Below are 18,283 nucleotides of genomic sequence, written 5' to 3'. Positions count from 1 at the left end.
CACACATACCACCGCTCATCTCTCCATTTGTTCCCCCACTGCTGCAGCATCTTCATAGCCAGCAGCTTTTTATCTGAAACAGATACATGCTGATGTCATCCAGCCGTGCAGCTGTGTCAGGAAGCGTGGGCAGGAAGCACAGGATGGATCCTTGCAGCTCCGCTCCACTGCCATTTTCTCCTGTAGGCAGCAAAGTTGCAGATATCGCTCCCCGCCCGCAGCACATGATGGCAATCTGGCCAGGAGTCCCCCGGAGCCTTGGGGCTGGATAAGCAGTCCAGATTGCCCTCATTTTTAGCCCCCCTTCATCTCTGAGCCCTGGTGCAGTAACACATGCGCTATGTTCGCACCTGAGTGTACAGGTAACAGTGATCACCAGCGACATTACACACAGGAGCCTTGTATATAGTGTATAGTGTACAGGTAATAGTGATCACCAGTGACATTATACACAGGAGCTCTGTATATTGCGTACAGTGTTCAAGTAATACAGTGATCACCAGTGACCTTTCACATAAGAGCTCTGTATATAGTGTCACTGCATTGATTATAGTGATCACCGGTGACATTATACACATGAGCTCTGTATATAGTATACAATGTATACTGTCAGTGTACAGGTAACACGCTAACTCACAAGTGATGTCGCTAGTTGAAATCCTTCATCTTTGCTTTTGATCTTCAATCAGCGCACACCACCATCACTTCTTCCAGCCAGGACTCGTCTCTGCAGAAAATAACAGTTATCTAGAACACAGTCCTCAATTTTTCCTTTTTACCCCTCGCCACGACAGCACCCTACAGGAGAGAGGGATCCGCCCCACAGGAACAGGAAACCTACAGAAAGATAAAAGGGGGCGGTCCGCCTTTCCTCCTCAGTTTAGGTTTCCTGTTCCTGCGGGAACGACAGGACGCTAAGAAGCTACAGACATACCTAGGCATGTACGCCGCCTGTGCAGTATCTGCGGAACGGCAGGGGCTGCAGCCTGGAAGCAGCGTCGGGGGAGTTCCGCTAGACGGCTCCCTCCTCGTCTGGGAGGCATACAGATGGCCGGGTCCGGAGAAAGCCGCCCGGCATCTGCATTATGCGGCGGCTCCAGCGTGATCCTCGCCCGGCGGAGGGTGAGTGGCAGGAGTTCCCTGCATGGCGGTCCGGAGAAGGCCGCACCGCGAGCGCTGTCCGCTATTAGTAAGTTCACCCTGGAAGTAGATGCTAAACTTCCGGGGTAAGCAGGCCGAGATCAGCGGTGGGGGTGGCGCGAGTTCGCGCATGCGCAGTACCGCTACAAAAAAAAAAAAAAAAAAATGGCGCTCTATTTAAGCTGGCTAACCACTGTTACCTGCGATGCAAGATGTCATCTCCAGGTGCCATGGATCTTGCAGCAGGAGAACCAGTTCCTACCAAGGACCGCTCCAACAGAGGATCATCAGATGCCGGTCGAAAGAGCGACACTGTGGATAAATCCAAAGGATCTCGGCCGTCTGATCCGGTAATAAAAAGCTTCACTGGGTGAGTTTATAAACTCTGCCTATTAAGCTGACGCCGTCTCCCTCCTTTCTCTCTCTTTCTCCTTCTCTCGCTATGTCTTAATTTTGACCAGGCCAAAAAACGGCAAAAAACTAAACATAAGAAATGCGCCTTATGCAGCCAGCCCCTACCAGACACATACCCCAAAAAACTCTGCAAAGATTGTATAGCAGAAACCACACAAGGAGCAGCGGTGTCCATTACGGACTTACGCGCCATTATAAGGGAAGAGTTAAAAACTATGTCACAGGATAAATCACAAAAAAGTAAATCCAAAAGGCCAACGCCCTCATCAGACTCTGATAGTGAACAAGCTGTACTCTCAGATATCTCTATAGCCTCTTCATCATCATCATCATCATCATCAGCTTCGGAAATTGAGGGACGTTCATGTTTCCCCTTAGAAAGTGTGGATAATCTAGTGAAATCAATAAGAGACACTATGGGGTGTGAGGAGACAAAGGGCGCACAAACCATGCAGGATATAATGTTTGCGGGTTTGGCGGAGAGAAAAAGGAAATGCTTTCCAGTTATTTCAGCAGTAAAAGCATTAATAAAAAGAGAGTGGGAGAAACAAGATCAGAGAAGTTTTTTGCCCTCTGCGTCAAAACGGAAATACCCGTTTAGTGACGATGAGTTACTTACGTGGACCAAAATCCCTAAGGTTGACGCAGCTGTTGCCTCTACCTCTAAGCCATCCACATTGCCTGTTGAAGACGCGGGGTTACTCTCAGACCCTCTAGATCGCAAAGCCGAGTCGTCCCTTAAAAGATCCTGGGAGGCAACTACAGGCATATTTAAGCCAGCAATAGCGAGCACTTGCACCGCCAAGTCAATGCTCATCTGGATTGACCAGCTAGACCAAAGCATTGAGAATAAAATGTCACGGGAAAAATTACGAGCAGCTATTCCCTTAATACGAGGTGCAGCAGCCTTTATGGCGGACGCGTCTGCAGATTCTCTCCGCCTAGCGGCTAGATCCGCAGGTCTGGTAAACAATGCAAGAAGGGCATTATGGATGAAGAGCTGGAAAGGGGACGCACAATCAAAATCTAAGATATGCGCAATCCCATGTGAGGGTGAGTTCCTCTTTGGCAAAACCTTAGACATACTCAAAAAGGCAAAAGACAGGAAAAAGGCTTTTCCTGATACATCTATTCCCTTTTATAGGAGAGCCTTTAACCCTGCTGTTCTGTTTGTCAAAAATGACCGACTTTGAACTTCAATATTCTTTAAAATATTCAAGATGCGGCTCTGAAACCCGTGGCCGACCGACCCATCCTCATTTAAGTCAATCAACCACAAGTTTCAGAACCGCATCTTGAACACCCCAAAAAATACCAAAGTTCAAAATAGGTCTCCCCAGACCGAACAGAACAGCAGGGTTAAGAGAAGGCCATTCGGCAAGAGAAGGCAGACGGGGACAGGTCGACAACATGGTTCCCTAAAGAAGATAAACAAAGAGGTACCATGTTCAGAAGACCCAACCCCCCAAAAGACAGCAAATACTAAGGATATAACCATTCCAGTAGGGGGCAGATTAAAATTTTTCACTCCCCAGTGGGAAAATATTACAACTAGTTCGTGGATTTTAAATATAATCAGAGATGGAATAAAATTACAATTCTCTCGCTTTCCCCACGAATCATATATTATAACATCTCTCAGCTCGCCTATACAACAAGAGGCCCTGGAGAGTGAAATCCAAACCCTATTATCAAAACGGGTTTTAGTCCAAGTTCCGGAAGGACAAGAGACTAGAGGATTCTATTCCCCTCTATTCTTAATTTCCAAACCCGATGGTTAATTCAGAACAATCCTAAACCTCAAAAAGCTTAATTCATTTATTAAAAATGATACATTTAAAATGGAGTCTATAAAATCCACCATAAAGTTACTTTTTCCAAACTGTATGATGGGGGGCATTGATCTAAAAGATGCTTACTACCATCTCCCTATCCAAGACAGATACCAGAAGTTCTTCAGGGTAGCGGTGGCAATCAAAGGCAAGATTTGTCATTTCCAGTATGCAGCCATGCCCTTCGGCCTTTCTACAGCGCCAAGGATTTTCACCAAAGTGATTCTAGAGGTGATGGCTTATCTTCGTCAAAAAGAGACATTAATTGTGCCCTACCTGGATGACTTTTTAGTCATCGGAAACTCATTTTCTCAATGTGCTGACCGTTTAGCTCATGCAGTTTCATCTCTACAGGATCTAGGTTGGATAATCAATATCGACAAATCCAGACTGACTCCACTATCACTTCAAGCGTTTCTGGGGTTCCATCTAGACTCCATAACTCAAAAATGTCTGCTCCCTCAGGTAAAAATCTCACTCATCAGACATAAAGTCACAACAGCAATAAATAATCCACAAATGACCCTAAGAAAAGCCATGTCATTACTGGGATCTCTTATTTCCTGTATACCTGCAGTCCAGTGGGCACAATACCATACCCGGACACTGCAGCACCAAATCCTCCAAGAGGAAAGACGGTTACTTAGCTTAAATGCAAAGATAACGTCCCAGGAAGTTTTATGTTCCTTAACGTGGTGGCTGGATTCTAACCATTTGATGAGTGGTGTTCCATGGGTAATAACACCATCTCATATTATAACCACTGACGCCAGTCCTCATGGATGGGGCGCTCATATGGGAAATGATTTTTGCCAAGGGTTATGGGACACTGAAGAATGCCACAACTCATCTAATCTGAAAGAACTAAATGCAGTAAGATACGCCTTATGTCATTTTCTCCCACAGCTCCGGGGAAAAGACGTTCGAATCCTTTCAGACAACACCACCACAGTGGCTTATGTAAACAGACAAGGAGGTACTCAATCAGAGACTCTGATGTCTTCCGCTGGAAAAATTCTGGATTTGGCAGAAAAACATCTATTATCCCTCACTGCAGTTCACATAAGGGGGAAAAACAACCAGCAGGCAGACTTCTTAAGTCGACATACTCTAAGGCAGGGAGAGTGGTGCCTAAGCCATCATATCTTCAAACGGATAGTATCCCTATGGGGTTGTCCGCAAATAGATCTCTTCGCCACGAGACAAAACAGGCAAGTCCAGAAATTTGCATCCCTATCGTTAGCAGATCATCCAGACGTTCTAGACGCTTTCCAAATCCCTTGGCAATACAGTCTAGCGTACGCCTTCCCTCCGATAATATTGTTACCACAGGTCATTCGGAAGATCAGGGAGGATGGAGCGAGAGTTGTACTAATAGCACCATTCTGGCCCAAAAGGCCATGGTTCTCATGCCTACAAGCCATGTCTGTTTCGGACCCTTGGGTCCTCCCCTCGACACCCAATCTTCTCTTCCAGGGTCCGTTTCTCCATCCCCAGGTGGACAATCTCCATCTGACGGCCTGGAATTTGAGAGGCAGATGCTAAAATTAAGGGGGTTTTCCGAGGGACTAATTGACACACTCCTCCAAAGTAGAAAACGCTCAACTACGAAAATTTATACAAAAATCTGGAAAAAATTCCTACAGTTCCATAAATCTCCCAACACATCAGAAATTCCGATACAGTCTATCCTGGAATTCCTTCAAAAAGGGAGGGAACTAGGTTTAGCTGTAAATACGTTAAAAGTTCACGTATCAGCACTGGGAGCCCTCTATGGCCATAACATTGCAGGAAATAGATGGGTATCCCGATTTATCACGGCTTGTGAAAGGATAAATCCTGTTAATATACCTAGAATTCCACCCTGGGATCTAAATCTAGTTCTACAAGCCCTAACAGATCCTCCATTTGAACCAATAGATTCAGTATCCATTAAATATTTATCACTTAAAACTGTCCTTTTGGTAGCACTGACTTCAGCTAGGAGAATCAGTGACATCCAAGCTCTTTCTATAGATCCACCTTTCCTGCTAACTTTTCAGGATAAGTTGATTCTTAAATTAGACCCTTCCTATCTTCCCAAGGTAGCGAAGAAATTCCATAGGTCACAAGAAATAGTCCTACCCACCTTTTTCAGTAACCCTTCCACTCCTGAGGAATGTAAATATCACACTCTAGATGTTAAAAGAGTAGTTTTAAAATACATTGAAAGGACCAGTAGCTGGCGACAGTGTAGGGCTCTGTTTATATCCTTTCAGGGTCACAAGAAGGGTCATGCAGTCACAAAGAGCACCCTATCCCGGTGGATCAGGGAGTCTATCACATTGGCTTACTCCGCGAGGAAAGAAAACCCTCCGGAAGGCATAACAGCGCACTCTACCAGAGCTATGGCATCCTCCTGGGCCGAAAGAGGAGACGTCCCAATAGAAACCATATGTAAGGCGGCAACTTGGTCAGAGCCTTCTACCTTCTATAACCACTATAGGCTTGACCTATCGTCAACTTCTGACCTAGACTTTGGCAGGACTGTCCTCAGCACGGTGGTCCCCCCCCCTAGGTGATGGTCTCTGAAAGATCTCCTGTAGGGTGCTGTCGTGGCGAGGGGTAAAAAGCCGGATTACTCACCGGTAATACTCTTTTAGTGAGTCCACGACAGCACCCTCTTACATCCCTCCCTAGGTTAATATAGTACTAACTATTGAGTAAAATTCTTTTAATCATACATGAGCAAATGAGTTTGAAAATGAAATAAATTATATTTGCCTAATACTGACGGTCCTCCGGGTACTCTGAAATCAAAACTGAGGAGGAAAGGCGGACCGCCCCCTTTTATCTTTCTGTAGGTTTCCTGTTCCTGTGGGGCGGATCCCTCTCTCCTGTAGGGTGCTGTCGTGGACTCACTAAAAGAGTATTACCGGTGAGTAATCCGGCTTATCCTCTACACTACGCCAGATGAAGAAAAAAAGCGTGTCGCCCTGCACAGCGGCAGAACCTAACCTCCCTCCTCAAAAATATCCTTTAATTATCCCCAACAGTAATAATATCCCACATTCTGGACCACACGTCCTCTCATTCTGTCTCACGTCTCCATATTGCCCCCATAGTCATTCACAATACTATAATGCATCCCATAGTCATATATAGTAGTATAATGCACCCTATAATCATATATTGCAGTATAATGCACCCCCATAATAGTATAATGCACCCTATAGTCATATATAGTATAATGCAAACCCAATGCAGTATTGTGTACCCCATAGGAGTATAATGCACCCCCATAAGAGTATAATACACTCAATAGTTTCTCCTTACCTGGCCGAGGTCCAGCAGTGTCCTCTGCTAGATTTACCTGAGACGCGGACCGTCGACCCCGGCGACGTGCTTGCAGACGTCAGCTGCCAGCTTGTGATTGGCTGGCGGCTGTTAACTGTCGTCGTGTGGGAAGAATCTCCTGTTCGGCAACAGATTTTAACTGAATGTGTGTCTGAAGACAGTTACTGAAGTGGCAGGATTCTGCCACTGGGGCCCAGTGAGCAGAATAGAGGGGGCCTGCAGCCGGCCCCCTCTGCTCACCGGGCCCTATATGCCAGTAAGGGCAGTAATGCCTTGATGATGACCCTGCCCGCAGGTGGCGCACATGGTTTGTGGACCCACTATACCACGGGCCATGGCTTACCTAGGAGGGGCATGGCTAAGCAGCTGATGATGGAGTCAAGCTTGAGCTACAGGTAACCGCCAGGTACAACTCCTAGGCAGTTCCCCGTACTGCAGCTGCTGACCCCAGGAGTCAAGTTCACTGACACAGATAAGGACTCTGAATCACTAACAAGCAGGATTTAGATTGTTCATACTACTCAGGTTCTGGGTGCTGTGACAGAGCGGAAACTGACACAAAGTCTCAAATGACTGTATTCCGATACTGGAATGGGCTCCGACAGTATGAACTCTAACCAGGACTGACACAGGTGAAGGTTCAAGTACTGATGGAATGGCTAAAGGGTTCAGGTACTGCCCCTGTGGCTTCTCAGGGTTCAGGTACCAACGATGCAGCTTCAAATGGCACAGATCGCCAGACGCAGTTTTGGGTTCGGGGCCTGGCTGTTGTGAATTCTGTGGCAGAGCTCCCTCCTGTGGTCACAAGTGGTACTTCGGCTGATTCTCTCTGTGAGCTTCCGTTGGTGGAGGAGAGTGATACTGCGGCTTCTGAGTTTCCTTCCTCAGGTGATGTGGTGAAGTCGTTAGGTGCTGCTCTATTTAACTCCACCTAGTGTTTTGATCCTGGCCTCCAGTCAATGTTCTAGTATTGGACCTGTTTCCTCCTGGATCGTTCCTGTGGCCTGCTGCTCTGCATAGCTAAGTTCCGCTTTTGCTTTTTGTTTGCTGTTTTTTTCTGTCCAGCTTGCTTTTTTGTTGTTTCTTGCTTGCTGGTAGCTCTGGGACGCAGAGGGTGTACCTCTGTGCCGTTAGTTCGGTACGGAGGGTCTTTTTGCCCCCTTTGCGTGTTTTTTTGTAGGGTTTTGTGTTGACCGCAAAGTTACCTTTCCTATCCTCGCTCTGTTCAGAAAGTCGGGCCTCACTTTGCTAAATCTATTTCATCTCTACGTTTGTCTTTTCATCTTAACTCACAGTCATTATATGTGGGGGCTGCCTTTTCCTTTGGGGTATTTCTCTGAGGCAAGGTAGGCTTATTTTCTATCTTCAGGCTAGCTAGTTTCTCAGGCTGTGCCGAGTTGCATAGGGAGCGTTAGGCGCAATCCACGGCTGCCTCTAGTGTGGTTGGAGAGGATTAGGGATTGCGGTCAGCAGAGTTCCCACGTCTCAGAGCTCGTTCTATGTTTTTGGGTTATTGTCAGATCACTGTATGTGCTCTGACTTCTATGTCCATTGTGGTACTGAATTACCTTATCATAACACTTGGCCACGCAATGACCAGGGATTCAGGTTATGGCTCACTACACGTGATATTAGGACAAGGGACCTGGACACACAGACATGGACGCACGCGCACGCTCGCACACAATGAACTATAGGGGTTGCTCAGGCACCTCCCTGGGTGCGCTTTATACAAGATGCCTCCCAGATATTTTTCACACAGTTTCACCCCCTTCCTCTTCTTTTTATCATTACTTGCTTTCTACAGTTGTGCTCAAAAGTTTACATACCGCGGCAGATGCAAGAGTCTGTCTGGATACCAGAAACTCACTCAGCTTTTATGAACACACACTGATTATAAGCAAACAGGTCACATCCCCGGCGGTGCTGGATAGGTGGTCATGTGACCACAAGTCTGAGATATGCTTAATTCTGGTCACATTCCAATTAGTCTGTATCTGACCTTGCTCAAAACATTTGCATTGAACGAGGCCACGTCTATTGAGTTGGCACATGACCTGTATGGCATGTATGCAAATCACAAACTTGTGATCACGTCCCCACTGCCAGTACTAGAGATTTCCCACATCTCGCAGTTTGCGCAATGTGAGAATTCAAAAGTATTACGAGTGACAGTAGACGCACAGTTTTGATTAGTATAACAAAGTTATAGTCAACAATCCTGAATATGCAGGCAGCCATTTTATCAGACGGCTTCACTGACTGAGAGGGGGTGCAAAACAATATATCAAAATAATATAACCTATTAAATTACGTTGGGAGCAGCAAATAAAAGAAGGGTGGCGCAGGATTGGAGCAGCACATGTCAGAATGGAGCCGCAAAATGGGAGCAGCACGTCAGAATGGAGGCGCAGGATCGCAGCAGCACATGTCAGAATGGGGGCGCAGGATGGGAGCAGCACATGATAGGATGTAGAACATATACCAATAGAAATGCGCGCAACCAGGGCGTAGAACGGGTTAAATAGCTAGTATAATATATCGACATAACACAACAGCCAAAATAATATAGTAGTACCTCCATATAATGCCTTAAGCTGTGCACAATGGCCTCGCATGTCTCCGGAATCACAACGCTCAGGAAAGGTCTGGAAACAGCTGCGGAAAACTGCAAATCCTGAAGAGACCTTCCTGTTGCCAGGAACCGCAGTGTCACCGCCAACCTTTCATCCACGGGCACGGCTGCACGCATCGGCGTATCACGCCTTTGTATGAGTGGCGTAACAGCAGACAGTATTATTTGGAAGGATTCCTCTGACATCCGAAGGTAGTTTCGGAAATCATGAGGGTTATTGTCACGTAACTCTCTTATGAGACCCATGTGTGACAATGTGGATCTTTTCTGCAGCCAGCTCCGTTTTTCGTTTAGGACGTCTCTCCTCTTGGAGACGTGCTGCCTCAAACACCAGGGCAGCAGCAACAACAGAACTCTCATCGGAAGTGAGCATAGTTCCTAAAAATAAAACAAATGTACAATAAATACACGTGCTTACAAAACAATGTTTTGACCATTGATCTAATAACTATATATGTTACTACTGGCATAAAATGGGGCAGTCAACCATCTCGATCTGTAAAAGGATTAATTAATTGGGCCACGCTACAGCTGTGTACCTGAGGTTCTCTGGCCTACCCTACCCTACTCTCCATAAAGGAACAATCGACCACGCTCCAGCGTTTATCCCCGTTGAAGCGCAACATCTGCTACGCTGTAGCGTTATGCATACCTTTTGCGGTAAAAGTCTGTAGTTATAGTAGTTATAAAAGTACAGGGAATCCAGCGAATTTAGGAGTTCTGTATCCAGCACGTGCTACAGAGAGAAATGAATAGAGCGCTCGACAGCTCCGGTTTTATCCGCTTGGAACAATAGTCCTTTGTCTGTCGAATGAGCGCACAGTATTGTACCGCCCAATCAGCACACGGGAGGTGGAGAATTTTGCGCTCCTACGTAGCCAGCTCCTCCGCCCTTTACATCGTATACAATATCGTGCACACCTTTGTTACACCATGCGATCATGCCGCCACAGCGGGACACTAGACGACGAAAGAAAGTTTCAAACGATGTGCTACGACGTACGATTCACAGCGGGGTCCCTGATCGCAGGAGCGTGTCACACACTGCGATATCGTAACTATATCGCTCGAACGTCACGAATCGTGCCGTCGTAGCGATCAAAATTGTACTGTGTGACGGTACCCTAAGACTGAAAAACCCTTTAAAAAGTTAATCATTTAATTACATCTTGTATATATTATAGGCGTTGCAATGTGCTGCTTAACAGTGGGGGTTTGGGTCTTGCAACTCTAACGATTTATCAGTACACTGCCTTGAAGTGTTTTATCCTGTACAAGCTGTGCACACAAAGCAGCATACAGGCTCAATAGTAATTCTATGGATTCTTCCACCACTCTGATGAAAGTGATGTACGGATGCTTACTCTACTATTGAGCCCATACACTGATCTCCGCAAAACTTAGATTTTAATATATTATAGGGGTTTAAATGTGTTGCTGATAGTTGGGGGGGCCAAGTCCTGAGAAAACCAGAAAACGGTCAAAACACTGCGCTGAATTGCAGACGGCACCGTTCTTCAATGCGGTTATGACTGATTTCTTTAGTTCTCAGGACTCGGACCCCCACTTATCAACAGTACATTATACTGTGTTCCAAATTATTATGCAAATTGGATTTAAGTATCATGAAGATTTAATTGTTTTGTTTTTCAAATAAACTCATGGATGGTATTAGGTCTCAGGGCTCAATGGATCACTGAAATCAATCTTAAACACATGTGATAATTAGTTTTCCGGGTGATTCTAATTAGAGGAAAACTACTTAAAAATGATGTTCCACATTATTAAGCAGACCACAGTTTTCAAGTAACATGGGGAAGAAAAAGGATCTCTCTGCTGCCGAAAAGCATCAAATGTGCAATGCCTTGGTCAAGGGATGAAAACATTAGATATTTCCCAAAATCTTAAGCATGATCATCGTACTGTTAAGAGATTTGTGGCCGATTCAGAGCACAGACGTGTTCGTGCTGATAGAGGCAAAATGAGGAAGGTTTCTGCCAGGCAAGTTCATTGGATTAAGAGAGCAGCTGCTAAAAAGCCATTACACACCAGCAGATATTTGAAGCAGCTGGTGCCTCTGGAGTCCCTCGAACGTCAAGGTGTAGGATCCTTCAAAGGCTTGCTGTGGTACATAAACCTACTATTCGGCCACCCCTAAAGTGTTCACAAGCAGAAACGGTTGCAGTGGGCCCAGACATACAGTGGGGCAAAAAAGTATTTAGTCAGTCAGCAATAGTGCAAGTTCCACCACTTAAAAAGATGAGAGGCGTCTGTAATTTACATCATAGGTAGACCTCAACTATGAAAGACAAACTGAGAAAAAAAAATCCAGAAAATCACATTGTCTGTTTTTTTTAGCAATTTATTTGCATATTATGGTGGAAAATAAGTATTTGGTCAGAAACAAACAATCAAGATTTCTGGCTCTCACAGACCTGTAACTTCTTCTTTAAGAGTCTCATCTTTCCTCCACTCATTACCTGTAGTAATGGCACCTGTTTAAACTTGTTATCAGTATAAAAAGACACCTGTGCACACCCTCAAACAGTCTGACTCCAAACTCCACTATGGTGAAGACCAAAGAGCTGTCAAAGGACACCAGAAACAAAATTGTAGCCCTGCACCAGGCTGGGAAGACTGAATCTGCAATAGCCAACCAGCTTGGAGTGAAGAAATCAACAGTGGGAGCAATAATTAGAAAATGGAAGACATACAAGACCACTGATAATCTCCCTCGATCTGGGGCTCCACGCAAAATCCCACCCCGTGGGGTCAGAATGATCACAAGAACGGTGAGCAAAAATCCCAGAACCACGCAGGGGGACCTAGTGAATGAACTGCAGAGAGCTGGGACCAATGTAACAAGGCCTACCATAAGTAACACACTATGCCACCATGGACTCAGATCCTGCAGTGCCAGACGTGTCCCACTGCTTAAGCCAGTACATGTCCGGGCCCGTCTGAAGTTTGCTAGAGAGCATTTGGATGATCCAGAGGAGTTTTGGGAGAATGTCCTATGGTCTGATGAAACCAAACTGGAACTGTTTGGTAGAAACACAACTTGTCGTGTTTGGAGGAAAAAGAATACTGAGTTGCATCCATCAAACACCATACCTACTGTAAAGCATGGTGGTGGAAACATCATGCTTTGGGGCTGTTTCTCTGCAAAGGGGCCAGGACAACTGATCCGGGTACATGAAAGAATGAATGGGGCCATGTATCGTGAGATTTTGAGTGCAAACCTTCTTCCATCAGCAAGGGCATTGAAGATGAAACGTGGCTGGGTCTTTCAACATGACAATGATCCAAAGCACACCGCCAGGGCAACGAAGGAGTGGCTTCGTAAGAAGCATTTCAAGGTCCTGGAGTGGCCTAGCCAGTCTCCAGATCTCAACCCTATAGAAAACTTTTGGAGGGAGTTGAAAGTCCGTGTTGCCAAGCGAAAAGCCAAAAACATCACTGCTCTAGAGGAGATCTGCATGGAGGAATGGGCCAACATACCAACAACAGTGTGTGGCAACCTTGTGAAGACTTACAGAAAACGATTGACCTCTGTCATTGCCAACAAAGGATATATTACAAAGTATTGAGATTAAATTTTGTTTCTGACCAAATACTTATTTTCCACCATAATATGCAAATAAATTGTTAAAAAAACAGACAATGTGATTTTCTGGATTTTTTTTTCTCAGTTTGTCTCCCATAGTTCAGGTCTACCTATGATGTAAATTACAGACGCCTCTCATCTTTTTAAGTGGTGGAACATGCACTATTGCTGACTGACTAAATACTTTTTTGCCCCACTGTACATGAAGACCAGTTTTCAAACAGTCTTGTTTACTGATGAGTGTCGAGAAACCCTGGATGGTCCAGATGGATGGAGTAATGGATGTTTGGTGGATGGCCACCATGTCCCAACAAGGCTGCGACGTCAGCAAGGAGGTGGAGGAGTCATGTTTTGGCCCGGAATCATGGGGAAACAGCTGGTAGGGCCCTTTAAGGTTCCTGAAGGTGTGAAATTGACCTCTGCAAAGTATATAGAGTTTCTGACTGACAACTTTCTTCCATGGTATAAAAAGCAGAAATGTGCCTTCAGGAGCAAAATCATCTTCATGCATGACAATGCACCATCTCATGCTGCAAAGAATACTTCTAAGTCATTGGCAGCTATGGGCATAAAATGAGATAAACTCATGGTGTGACCACCATCTTCCCTTGATTTCAACCCTATAGAGAACCTTTGGAGAATCATCAAGCAAAAGATCTATGAGGGTGGGAGGCAGTTCACATCAAAACAGCAGCTCTGGGAGGCTACTCTGACTTCATGCAAAGAAATACAAGCAGAAACTCTCCAAAAACTCACAAGTTCAAAGGATGCAAGAATTGTGAAGAGGAAATCAAAGAAGGGGTCCTATGTTAACATGTAACTTGGCCTGTTAGGAGGTTTTGGAGTTAAATAGCTTTTTTGTTCAGTGAATGTGACCTCCTAATGCTGCAAAGTCTACAAATGAGCATTTTCAGTTCTTTAAAGCATATCAAATGTTTATAAATTCTACTGTGCCTAATAATTTGGAACAGTGCATTTTGAGTTTTTATTCATTTTGGAGATTATGCTGTTATCATTGGGAGGTTTCTTCAATAAAATTCGATGTATACTCCAACGGGTGATGACTTTTATTAGACTCACTGTCATTTGCACCGACCATTTAGGAAAATCTGAGAAAAATATAATTTGCATAATAATTTGGAACATGGTGTAAAGCCGCTATAATATATATATTTTTTAAAAGTTACCCTATAAAGCCCTGGCCTATGAGACATTTATAGTATTGCATTGTCCATGTAGTCAAGTAGTCTGATAATCTTGTTTTCACAAGAAGTGTCCTTGACAAAAGTGGTAAACAGGTTTTTAAATTACCTCTCAAGTGTCATAAAACTAAAGCCCTCAGAAGCTGTCCTCCATATCTAATGAAACTGCAGCAAGGTATATAATGGTAGTGTACACTAAATTTGGTATTTTGGGAATTCAGCACCATTACCAACATTGTTTCAGTATTTTTGTTTCAGACTAGGGCTTGGCGGTTTTTATAGCATGCAGCTGAAATTCTAGTCACACGCGAATTCCCCGGGGCCACGTACATTGAAGTCACATGGTAGTAAGGTCATGGCCCTTTCCAATTACACCTCAGCAGAATATAAAACCATTTATTTACAAAAGCTTTTGTTTCTCCTGTTCTGATTAATGACAATGTTACAGAAGACAGAATAAATTATAAAAATAAAAGCACCACCTGGAAATAATGCAAAAATTGCCATTATTGTTCAGTTAACAGTATTACCATACAAAATAGCATAAAATTATTTTTCTGCCTTAGCAACACAAAACCAGCACTAAATCTGTTCAAATTTAAGCACACACAGGGCCATTTTTAGGCAAAGTTTAAAATGGGGCCCCAAATTCTAACATATTGAACATCACACAGAAGCATTTCGGTTGTATTTACATGCGCTGAGTTCAGGCCACTAAATGAGTGTGATCGACAATATTGAAATCGTTCCCAGCTTGTTTCCGGCCTCTTTCCACCATCTGAGAAAGAATGATGGGGACAGAATGATCACTAATAGATCACCATACAGTATTATGTTATCAGCAGCACATCTACAGTTTACACTGGCATTGTTCTACTAAGAACAATGATTTTTGTTCTGGCATAAACAATCCAATCACTCAAATAGGCAGCATTTTGCTTGTTTAGTATAATACACCCCATAGTCCTCCATATATTATAATGTGCACCACAGTCCTCCATATAGTATAATACACTCCTCAGTCCTCCATATAATATAATATGCCCCATAGTCCTCCAATAGTAGAATATACTCCTCAGTCCTCCATATAGTATTATACACATCTCATAGTCCTCCATATAGTATAATACACTCCCCATAGTCCTCCATATATTAAAATACACTGCCCAGTCCTCCACATAGTATAATACACTCCTCATAGTGCTCCATATAGTATAATGCACCGCCATAGTCATCCATGTAGTACAATTCACTTCCCATACTATAATGCACCCCATAGTTCTTCATATAGTATAATATATTCCCCATAGTCCTCGATACAGTATAATACAGCCCACATATAATAGTAAGAATGGCCCCACAGTCCAGCACTCACTATTATAGTAAAAAAACAAAAACACACTCATCACCTCTCCTCGTGCCCGCGCTGCTCCCAGCTGGCTCCTGTCTCAGCGGCTGCACTGCCTCGCACACAGTGAGTGCGCGATGATGGGAGGGGAATGATGGGAGAGGGAGCGTCAGATGACGCTCTCTCCTCCATCATTGCTTTGAACTGTACTGGCAGACACCGATATAGTTCAATGCGGCGGCGGGCCCCCCTGCCTCACAGGGGCCCCATAGCGGCTGTGTGATGTGCCGCTAGCTGGGGGCCCCTGGATGAGCAGGGGCTCTAGGCAGCTGCCGGGTCTGTCTGCTTCTAATGCCAGCCCTGAGCACATTCATATATTTACAGGTCAGAAAATATAAAATCACTCCATACAGTGCCCACATATAGCAATTCCACCACAGTGGTCACATTATTTGTTATATGTTTTGTCCCTTCTCTGGCAATTTTTGAATTTAGTTAATGAAACCAGCATTTCATTAGATGATTACTAAGCTGTATGGCTCTATTTAAGCTACCTAATGATTTATAGTGCCCATATAAAGGAGCAGTCTGGTTAAAATTTGCTGAGCGAGGTCATAGAACTTTATCCACGTTACAAATTAGAGCAGCCAAACGGACGCCCAACATTGCTCCATGCATTCTTTATACAGCGCAAGGCAGCCCCACAGGGGATTAAAACACTACTCCAGCGTTTATTTTATCACTGGAGTGGTGCTTCAAATCTAAGGTTCCTGACCCTAGTCCTAAACTCACTTACCGCCATCTTCACCGCCGCTTCCATCACCAGTTTGTGACCTGCTGGGTTGCGCCAATGTTTTATGGCGTGAGCTGGAGTTAACTTTTCAATGTAAGTCTATGAGAGCTTCATTCTGGCCTTGTTCTGGTTCTCATAGACTTGCATTGAGAGCTTGTGACTTAACTTCTGGCCAGTCAGAAGTTGCAATCACAAAGTGAAGCCGCAGGAGAGGAGTGGTGCCGAATAAAGAAGACGCCGAAGGGCGAGTATGAGACTGTGCGCAGAGACCTTACATTAGAAGTGGTGTACACAGTGCGAAAAACTCCCAAAAACCGCTGGAGTGGTTCCTTACTGGAACGCAGGTCGCACATGTGCACTTCTGCTACATTCTACCAGTATAAAAGTTCCCCATTCTGCTGATCGTTGCAGGTCTCATTGATCAACATATCATCAACAGATAACCCCTTAACAGCATTATTATACCCATTACAAAACGTTAGGTGGTACAAGGGGAAACATTTTTCTGTTTGTAAAGCATCAAGTTAGCATAATATGGTTTAAAAGTCAAGCAATGCTCCCGTTGATATTTAAATATGCAAATGGCTTTTTCAGAGAGGAAAAAAGTCAGGAACTCTAGTGCCACCTATTGGAAGTAGCAATCTTAAAAGTCAATATTGACCTTTCAAAGGGTCTTGACACATGACTTAGGCTAAGAAGTCAAACCAGAAATTTAATGTTTTGGGGGTGTTGGCCCTTTATCAGTGCAAAGCAGGAAAACTGGTTTGGCTGGGTGAGAGACCTCTTCCTCTCTGAAAAGGCTATATTTATATTTTAACATTAAGGCTAACATACCAGATCAATGTATCTACGGTACCCTCAGTATATCCACCTGGAACCTGTAGTGACAAATATTAGAACCCAATACTCCAATGATCAACAGATTACCATGTTATACGATGTACAGCTACATTAGCTCATTGAATCTTGTTTGATAACTGTAAGCAAAAGTGGTAGTGTGACACCTCCTCTACAAAATTGCTGAAGGCACTGGCATTTCTAGTTTTATGCTTATCATCTTGACATCACGTTCTATGCATCCATTTATTAATCCATTTATTATCAGTATCTGTAGGAAACATTTCTTCTATCAAGAATGCAGCAACAGTCAACTATATGTTGCAAGATCTGTGGAACTATCTTGTATATCAGATAGTACGGCAGTAAATGGATCTCTAACTTATGCCTGACCACTACAGTGCACACATAGCCACTCATTTCACAGTTCTATATGATACCCATATAACAGAAGAATTTTTTCCTACCAATAATACCAGGCCTGTGGACTACCACTCACAGGCGGAAAAAAAAAACACCAGCCATTTTCAGAAGTTTGTACTGCGCATATGCTAAAACCGCTGACGTGTAGTGTAAGCAGAAACTATAAAACTCTTCAGTCACAACTTACCTAGCAATGACAGCATCTCCATGCCTCTGCTTGTGAGCTCCACTGAGGAAGGACATGGGTGAATAGCATAACTGTCTTCTTTGCTGTGTGAAAGTGGTGGCAAGAGAAAGACTGTGTCTCAGTGTTTTGTATCCTATGTGATGTATATACAGCAGTCTATGTTTCCTATGTGATGTATACAGCAGTCTCAGTATTTTCTATGTGATGTATATGTTGCAGCCCCAGTTTATCATATGGGATGTGTTTTTAGCAGTCTGTGAATTCTATGATGTATATAAAGCAGTCTCTGTGAATGTTATACGACGTGTTTGCAGCTGTCTCAGTATTGTTGTGTTTATTATTTTCTAGGTCTGTGTGCCTATGGGCCATGTGAATGAAGCAGTGATTGATCACTTTCTTATACACTTAACACGGGTTCTTCAGAGTCCCAGGTCTCAGGATCAGTAGGGGCCTCTTCCAAGCTCAATCTGGCTATCTGGTCCCTGCAGTTGGACCACAGTTATCATTAAGTCCTTACCTATCCCACGGA

The sequence above is a fragment of the Ranitomeya imitator genome, chromosome 3 (genome assembly GCF_032444005.1).
Source record: "Ranitomeya imitator isolate aRanImi1 chromosome 3, aRanImi1.pri, whole genome shotgun sequence".
Taxonomy (NCBI): Eukaryota; Metazoa; Chordata; class Amphibia; order Anura; family Dendrobatidae; genus Ranitomeya; species Ranitomeya imitator.
Note: the sequence above shows the minus strand (reverse complement) of the source record.